This window comes from Lytechinus pictus, chromosome 3 (genome assembly GCF_037042905.1).
Source record: "Lytechinus pictus isolate F3 Inbred chromosome 3, Lp3.0, whole genome shotgun sequence".
In the NCBI taxonomy this organism is placed as follows: domain Eukaryota; kingdom Metazoa; phylum Echinodermata; class Echinoidea; order Temnopleuroida; family Toxopneustidae; genus Lytechinus; species Lytechinus pictus.
In genome coordinates this window covers 82060766-82071185 of record NC_087247.1, presented here as the reverse complement: position 1 = coordinate 82071185, position 10420 = coordinate 82060766, and positions in this window count along the sequence as shown.

The following is a 10420-nucleotide window of genomic DNA, read 5'->3' as shown; positions in this document are numbered from 1 at the left end:
GAAATTTCCCGATTCTGAATGATCAAAGGGGTAGATATGCTAGATATGCAGTGCAGAACCAATAGTAGTAGCAGTGCTGCATGTATGCAAACTTGGAATAGGATGAGAAGCACCACCGTTACATAATAGACCAATGAAATTTTTATAGGAGTTAAAACATAAGTTGACCTTCCTACTACCATACATTTAATTAAGAATGATTTTCTATTTTTGTCTTGCCTGCATAGCAGAGCGAGACTATAGGCGCCGCTTTTCCGACGGCGGCGGTGTCGTCAACATTGAAATCTTAACCAAGGTTAAGTTTTTGAAATGTCATCATAACTTAAAAAGTATATGGACCTAGTTCATGAAACTTGGACATAAGGGTAATCAAGTCTTACTAAAGATTCTGCCTGAGTGTCAGGTCACATGACAAAGGTCAAAGGTCATTTAGGGTCAATGAACTTAGACAATGTTGGGGGAATCAATATCGAAATCTTAACCAAGGTTAAGTTTTTGAAATATTCTCATAACTTTGAAATTTTATGGATCTATTTCATGACTTTGACATAAGAGCATTTAAGTATCCCTGACCGTCTTGTGGAGTTTCAGGTCACATGACCAAGATCAAAGGTCATTTAGGGTCAACAAACTTTGGCCATGTTTGTGGTATTTGTTGAATTGTCATCATAACTTTGAATTTTATGGATCTGTTTCATGAAACTTAGAAATAAGAAAAAAAAAAAATATCCCTGAACATCCTTTGTGGGTTTCAGGTCATATGACCAAGTTCAAAGGTCATTTAGGGTCAACAAACTTTGAAAATGTTGGAGGTATTTGTGGAATTGCCATCATAACTTGGAACAGTTTATAGATCTAGTTCATGAAACTTGAGCCATAAGAGTAACCATGTATCCCTGAATATCTTGTGTGATTTCAGGTCACATGACCAAAATCAGAGGTCATTTAGGGTCAATGAACTTTGGCCGTGTTGGGGGTATTTGTTGAATTAGCATCATAACTTACATGTATGTCACATAAGGATAATCAAGTATGAATTATTGTTTTGCACATGTCTTAGGTCCCATGATCATGTTGGGTCATAGAGAGTTTTCTTTTGTGAATAATTATTTAATAGCCGTTTTCAAAGTCAGCACTGCTGCTATATCGAATCGCGTAATGCAGGCGAGACTGCCAGAGGCGTTCCACTTGTTCAATAGATTCAGCCAAATATTAGAGCAACATTTTGGGGGGACGCGCTGTACAGTATGTAATTGATATAAAGATAATTAATATACCATATTTAAGTCTGATATTTTGTCTTTTCAACTATGATCCTAAAATGGTTGTGGTACTGCTTTGTATAAATGAAGAGCTTGATTCCAAAAGGAGCTAAATCCACTTTTGACCAAAATTTACATTTTAATGCAAATATATGTATCTTAGACGTGGGAATCAAATGCAACATATCGCATTTGAAATTTTTTTGGGAAAGGTTGGTAAAAATTGCAAATTTGAGTTTTGTTCCAAAAGGAGCTAAATCCACTATGCGCTATTTAAAATTTGTTATTTTTCCTATTTTAAAGTAGAAATATATTGAAAATCGTAAAAATTGAGAATCATATATCAAATTAAAGGAGAAAATAAGGAGAACACGATGGTGTAAATCATTTATCATGGAGACCGATGGAACTCAGTTAATTGATAGTTTAAAGTTCTCTCTCTGAATGCTTCAAACACGCAGAATTACGTCCGCGAAATTGGGGATTTTTTATGACGTCACTTTCTGTACGAGAGGCGTGATTGGCTCTCCAACGTGAAGCTCCACTTGCATGCAAAACCTGTTGCGAGGGTACGTTTTCTCCACATTGTCACTGAATACTTCGATCCCGAAATGAAAGAAAACCCATAATTTTATCTAGATTTGGATTTTCAAATTGATGATTATGAAGTTGAAGAGAATGATGATGAAGTTTCTAGCTCTAGAAAAACAAAGTGACATGGATAGAGGTATACATTAGGGGAATTATGCCGGTGATGATGAGTAGGACAATTCAACTTGCAAGCCGATTCGCTACCAACACATGCAGCTGATAGCTGCTCCGCGGGTCAAATCCATGAAAATGAATTCCATCACGACCAGACAGAGTCTCTTTCTTCTATCAACAACATAATGAGAATGAAAATAATGATATAACTGTAGGCCTACTTACAAACAAGTGAATATATCCGAACCTAGGCTGAAGGTAAATCAACTCAAGGAATAACAGCAGACGATATGCACTGACGATGAATTTCACGTGGCTGCAGATTGTCACTCGTTCTGTTAGATAAAATTTCTATTATTTTGACTAAATTACGAAACTCGGAGAATTAGTATTCTACATAAAAATTAAGTAACACCTGGTACTATTTTTTGAATTACGATAAAACCTTTTTGAAGCAAAGAAAATGAGGTAAATTAAAATTAGATATAAAAGATCATCCGCCTAGCTCGCATTCGATTGTAAACAATCAGCAAGGCGAGCACATAGAGTTCGATAAAGCTACGCTTATCCAACTCTATGGGCGAGCAAGCCACTGAACTGAAGATACGTATTTTCAGTTCAGTGGAGCAAGCTGGCCATGTGCTTTTGATTGTTTGTTTACAATCGCATGCGGCTAAGTGGATGATCCTTTATATCTTATTTTAATTTACCTCAATTTCTTTGCTTCAAAAATATTTTCTCGTAATTCAAAAAATAGTACCAGGTGTTACTTAATTTTTATGTAGAATACTAATTCTCCGAGTTTCGTAATTTAGTCAAAATAATGAGATATAAATTTTATCTAACAGAACGAGTGACAATCTATTCCAGCCACGTGAAATTCATCGTCGGTGCATATCGTCTGCAGCTATTCCTTGAGTTGATTTACCTTCAGCCTAGGTTCGGATATATTCACTTATTTGTAAGTACAGTTATTTTATTATTTTCCTTCTCATTATGTTGTTGATAGAGGAAAGAGACTCTGTCTGGATGTGGTCATGCTGCATGGAATTCATTTTCATGGATTTGACCCGCGGTGCAGCTAGCAGCTGCATGCGTTGGTAGCGAATCGGCTTGCAAGTTGAATTGTCCTACTCATCATCACCGGCGTAATTCCCTTAATTTACCACCATCCACGTCACTTTGTTTTTCTAGAGTTAGAAACTTTATCATCATTCTCTTCATCTTCATAATCATCAATTTGAAAATCCAAATCTAGATAAACTTCTGGGTTTTCTTTCATTTCATGATCGAAGTATTCAGTGTCAGTGTGGAGAAAACGTACCCTCGCAACAGGTTTTGCATGCAAGTGGAGCTTGACGTGGGAGAGCCAATCACGCCTCTCGTACAGACAGTGACGTCATCAAATTCTAGTCAATTCAGAGACCGATGCGAGGCATATTTCGGAGAGGCATTTTAGCGCTTTTTAATTGGCGATTTCCACCTTATGTATTATTTTCGTTATTTTTGAATGACCTAATGGTAATCCTCACATGATTACCTTTCCACTGATATATAATAAGGCCATATTCATAATCAATATATTTCTCCTTTAAATAAAGTTATGCATTCAATTTTTTTAGGTGCATGTTGTGGATACAAGTTCACACCAAATAGTGCAAATTTTGCTGAAAATAACAGAATTTTGCAATTTTTATGAATATTTTTGGATTTAGCTCCTTTTGGAATTGGATATAAAACAGTTTTGTCAAGATGACAAATTTTTTTTTTTTTTTCTTTTTGTAATTTCCAATGGATAAACATCAGAAAAGATGTGAAATGTACTCTGCTAGTCAAAGAACCAATTGGCAACTGGTTGCAATTGGAACCAGTTGTTCCAATTTCCCTATTGAAACCAGTTGGCCAACTGGTTTCAATTGGTTTTAACTGGATTTTGGTCCTGGGTTTGTGTTTTTTATTCAATATCCAATATCAATCATGTCTAAAAAAAAAATTCTGAAGTGGTTTACGGTACACCATGTGGAGTGTTATAGAAACAGTCCTGACATTTCGTTGGAAGAACGCAAACGCTTATTTACGTTAGTTGATATTGGATGAGAGTTTTGGGCCCGTCGTCATGGTCGTAAAACTCTGTCCTGCAATGCAAATTGTGTGACATGAGATTATTTTTTTTTGTTTCGCATCTGGAACGGAAACATTCAATTTGCGTTTCATGTGCAAAATTCTGGTTGCTACTATGGTAACAGCGATATATCCGATTTAGGACGACTTTCCAAATAATAATAATAATAATATTCCGCATTTATATAGCGCTTAATACATCAGAACGACGTCTCTAAGCGCTTTACAGACATATTATTACCCCGGTCATCGGATCATCGCATGCCCGCATACAATGTATGCACCTTCTCCACTCCCTGGGGAGCATTCCAACAAGAGTTCCAAGACTCAATTGCTAGGCATACTACATATAGGCTTTCACATCCTACCGGGTACCCATTTAACACCTGGGTGGAGAGTGGCAAAGTGTGGATTAACGCCTTGCCAAAGGACGCTAGGCCATGGTGGGATTCGAACACACGACCCTCTGATTACAAGGCGAGAGTCAGAACCGCATTCCAAATCCACATTTGGTTCCTCCCAGAGCTCGAGAGGCCGCCCGGGGGGCCCACTTCCATTGAAGAGTGGATACCAGGCGCAACCACGCGTAAAAAGGGAAAGAGTGGGCAAGTACGTTACGTATAGGCCTATGTAATGTTATAAAGGTGTCCAAAACTATTATTAAAATACTGAAAAAGGGGATATATTTCAAATACTTGTAGGGTTTCACAAGCCAAATACTTGTTAAAAGATGCATTGTCATAATCTGGAAAAGACTGGCTTCCCTTGTATAGGGTACTTTTCGAAACCCCATGGTCGGTATCCACTCATCAATGGAAGTGGTCCCCCCGGAATTTGAATCTAATCCCCCATTTCTAGGGAAAGTAAAACATAATGCCCATTACATCGTGTGCTAGAGGCATAATGTTTGTGTAGAAGGAGTAAACAAAAGAAACCCGCATGTTCAAACGTACGTATTGCATACGCTGTGTACATATCAATGCATGCGAAATGGTTTCGGCTGGAGAGGTGATCTTACCCATGGAATCAATTGCCAGTCATCCACCAATAATCCACATTAAATGCAATATCGATTCTATGAACTGTAATGATCTATATCTTATCCATGTCCTATTCTATTTTAGGTCCTGCATTTCGATACACGTATGTATGGTTCAGGTGTCGCGGGAAAGAATTTTGCACACGAAAAGCAGATCTGTAGGGCCTGTAATCCCCCTGTAACACAAATCTTAGTATTGATTGTAGAGCAGTTTTCTACGTTTGATTCTATTGACTATAATGCACAATCAATCTTAAATATCAAGTGAATGATTAAGCGTCAACTTTTGTGTTAGGGTGGCAAGTGGATAGAAGAAAAAGGAAAATGGATAGGCGAGAAAGTGGGTATTTGAGAGTAGAGTCTCCTGAAGACGGACAGTCAACCTGCCCGAAACGTCGAGTCTCTCTACTGCTTCTACTCATCATCTCTACTCGCTGACTCGAGCCAGCATCTCCTCATCCATCCTACTACTCAAACTGTTTTTCAACTCATCAATCTCTTCTGGTTTACAGTCCTTTTTAGGACTACATTCAAGAAAAGAATACTCTCCTCTCAAATCTCCACTTTCTCGCCTATCCATTTTCCTTTTTCTTCTTCTATCCACCGTTTCTATAACACTCCACAAGGTGTACCGTAAACCACTTCAGCGATTGTACAAGCCACCATGCAAACCTTCAAACAACATCTATGTCTAAATTGGCAAAAATTTGCATTTTATTTGGGTTTTGTTCCTAAAGGAGATAATCCATGAAAAATAAAAATTCGAAAATTCTTTTAAAATTGATAATGCTAGATTTTACAAACCTTGATTTACAGAAAAATAAAAGTGGATTTAGTTCTTTTTGGAATACAACTCTTCAAATATACTAGCTAATATTTTGTTGTCAAATAGAGTGAAATGTGAATTGTGGTAAAAAGTTCAAACATATCCATGTGCAATTATCAGTGTTCAATAAATCTATGTAGAAATATAAGAACTCCATTTATTTTTAATTTGTTCAGGACCAATGGTGGATTAACCCTTATTTAACGGGGGGCGGGGGGCAATTTGAACCCCTCGAGACAAATTTTGTCACTACATTGTCACGCAAATTTTTTGACTGCGCCACTCACTGACTTTACTTTCAAGTCTTGCGCATCTTTTGAGATCAAATTTGTGACGCCCGGATGCGCGGTTTCGAAATTACGCAACATTTTGTAAGTGCATGTCACACCCAAAATTGCTCAAAAACGTGATTCCGTGTACAAAGTCAATGCAAATTTTTTTTTTAAACCAAAATTCATAAATGTATGATTATTTTTACTTCTGTTGGTTTAAATGGATTTATTTTATGCTATTCATTATCGCAAAAGGGTCCAGACAGTTTATCAGAGAAAAAAATCTTGGTCGTTGATCGTGCGATCACTGAGAAAATTTGATGACATTTTTTTTAAAGTAAAAAGTCGGTAAGAGGTGCGGTCATTTAGGTTGAAATAATATATGAACTTTGTAAATGGACTGAGAGGTCTTGTGGGTTTGCAACATTTTGAAAGATTTTGTAGAAGTAACGTAGAGAATACTATCAAATTCTGGGATGCACTTTGTATTGAAAATTGAAATTTGTATAACAGATAATATTCATTTGTTAGACCTACCTGAAAGTATTAGTGTCTGTTTCATATATTTTTTTGTATCATTCTGTGAATATAACAATTGTCAGCCTGTACATCAAAGAAGTATGGGCTCAAGCGATCTTATCACTATAAAGGACGTGCAGGTCTCAAACTGAGCAGATATTGCATAAAACATACGGTAAGTACTGCACATACTCAATTATAAGAGAGTTTTTAAAAATGAAAAAAAAAATATATATTGTCTCATAGCAAAAAAAAAAAAAAAAAAAAATATGACACAGAAAGGAATGACCTTTTTCATAGCAAAAGAAGGGAAAAGCTACATGTATGCCCCAAAATGAATGGTTGGCATCGCTAGTATTAAATACAAATAATAATGACTTGAGCATTTCATGTAGTGAAGTAAGAATGGAGATAAAATGGGGGTTATTTAATGCAAAGTCTCTTTTAAAAGTTTTGCTTCAAATGATATCACAGCAGTTCACAATTATTGATTTGAATTCATTTAATTCTTCTTCCATTAAATATACACAAATTTTAAAAGGTACATGTACAATAAATCCATTTTGCATCATAATAAAGCAGATGATAGTAGTTGCCTAAAATTGAAAAAGTGCATCAACAAATCACTAATGAAAAAAAAAAATAGTACATGAATGAACTTACAAAATCAAAAACAGCACAAAAATAATAAATAGTAAATAGCAAATGGCCAAATTGTAGTCTGACAGGAATTACATACTTTTGCATCAGATTAGTGAATGTTACAGTTTTTCAAATACCAAGAAAAAAATATATTGATTGATTTTATTTTATTTCTGCATTCAAGATAAATATGCAACAAAACATCTAGGTGATACATTTAAGTTTTACAAAACAATAAAGCAATAGTCATAATAAAGCAATGAAAAATAAATATCAACAAGAAGCAATATTCAATTAAAAGAAAAATATCAGTTTGAACGAATGCAGGAGACCGCCATCGTGAGTGGTTAAGCTTGAATATGATGGCGGTCTAGTAAAATGGTACATAACTGTGATGTATAAAATATAATGTAAGAAATATGGTCAACCTAGAATGATAAATCTGCAGCAAATGTTGACTAGATGCTTTAAAAACACCATGTGATTGTAATTATGTTAAAAATATATACATCTGGCTTTTAATATACACATGTACAAGTAGTTATAAAGTGGTGGGAGATTTTCAACAACTTTGCATTTCTAAGAATATAACACAAATGTGTCTGTACCAAATGCTAATCCATAGAAGACACATGTGATGGTGGCTGACATTCTATATGTAAAACAAAAATAGTTTGAGATACTTGTAAAGTTGCACTAGGTAGCCTTCAAAATGTTGAAAATTGATCCCCTTATACTCACTATTCAAATAGGCTTGAGCTTTACCCTCATTGACTTTAGTCAAGCTACTGTTGCATGCTCAACGTATCCAACCTACAACCCTTTATTTCAAAGTCTAGACACTACATGTAATTCACTAGGCCACAACAAGTGGAACACCTCTGACAGCCTGCATTATGCAATTAAATATTCATTAGCAGCAGTGTTGACTTTGACAAAAACTAAGATGAATGGGGTTAATGAAATATATTTGACCCCAAATAACCTTTGACCTTGACCTTAAAACTTATTTACTGAATTTCAATTGTATACAAGTTTCAAAAAATAAAAAAATGAATGGGAATGAAAACTAATATGAAACCGTGACAGAATATTATTTTTCATCCAGGTTTTGGACCAGAAATGTCAGCCAAAAGACTTTAACAACAAGGTAGGCCGTCACCATTTCATAAAACATCTAGATCTACTTTAGTATTTATATTTTTACCTACTTTGGGAAACCATAAAATCAACTTATGAGATTGTTGCTATGAATGTCATTTAAAATTCAACAAGGACCTCTGACTTGTCTACCCAGATACTTTTGGAATACAGGCATTCCTTCTCATTTTGATTGTATTTCTTCATCTTGTTCATGAAATAAAAATTGCACTACACTACAGTTTCTATAAAACCATTCATTGGCTGGAGTTATCAAAAGGAGAAAGTACAGGATCAGTGGTATGGTAAGTAAAGGATGCCATCTTATTACATGTAGTCTAGGATAGGCCCCATAGAAACTTGACCAAACCTTGTTTTTTTATATATACAATATTTTTTGATGGTTTCTTGTCAATTCGAGGGTGCTGATTGCGAATCTGGATGATGCCACTCATGTAACCTCGAGCATTTTCCGCAAATTGGCAAAATCAAATATGGCCGCCAAAATATGCAAATTACCCATGAAAATCCTAAAATTGTCCACACATTGGCTATGAAATGCATGAAATTGTGTGGCAGGAGTGAAATAGTCTCTGAAATTTTTTTTTGACAAAATATTTATTTTCCTGATATTCAAAATGGCCACCATAGGCCATTGTATACTCTATTATGTACAATATGAATAAGGAAAACTCATTTTCACAAAAATTAGCACTAAACCGCAAAAAAATCGCGATGTATGAAAGAAGTAATATATGCAAATCATCATTACTAACGAGATATATCATTTAATATGTCATATATGGGGATATTGCTGTATTTTGATATCTAAAATAGCCGCCACTGGCCCAAAGAGTATGTACAATGGCAATGGCCGGGGCCAAAAAAATGACAAGAGTGAGCACTAAAATGCATATCATTAACCCTAATTCTCCCGGGGGGGGGGGGGGGGGGGCCATTATGGCCCCCCCCCCCTCGACAATTTTCGCGATATATCTGCTGCGCAAAATTTTTTGACCTCACCGCTCACTGACTTTTTACTTTCAAGTCTCGCGCAAATTTTGGGTCCAACTTTGTGATGCCCGGGTACGCGGTTACGACATTACGCAACATTATGTAAGTGCATGTCAGACCCAAAATTGCTCATAAACGTGATTTCATGTACAAATCCAATGCAAATTGTGTATTTGGCCAAAATTCATTAATGTATCATTATTTCTACTTTTAATGATTAAACTTAATTAATTTTGCCTTGTTTATGATCAGAATTAAGTCTGGAACGATTTCCATCGAAAAAACAATGAAAAACAAAAAGTAAAAAACAAAGAAATACATAAGAAATTTAAAAAAAAATAAAATACATAAGAATCGGTCTTGGTACTAGAATTTTTTTCATTCACAATTGTTAGGAATGCTATAAAGAATATTTTCACAAAAAAATAGCATTCTAGGAGCTTTATTTAGTGAATCAGAGCAAAAAGTATGATTTCATGAATAAATTAGCATAATTAATTCATATAAAATAAAAATATATGAATTCAGTGGAATTTACCAATGCAACTGCGTAGATTACGTCATTCTCTACCATCATGCACATTTTCGTTGTGATCGTGCAATCCACGGCTGAGATCTTAAGGGGGGGCCATAATGTCCCCCCCCCCCCCCCCCCGGGAATGACAAGAATCAAAATACCCCGGGAGATTGAGGGTTAAGATAAACGAGTGGAATGCTGACTAAAAACATCATTGCCATCATTGCCATTAATATGCCATTTATGTGATAAATGCAGTATTTTGACATTCAAAATGGCCGCCAGCCATAGGCCCTATATTTATCATGTACAATGCGAATGGACAAACTAATTTTCACAAGAGTGAGAATCATAAAATGCATA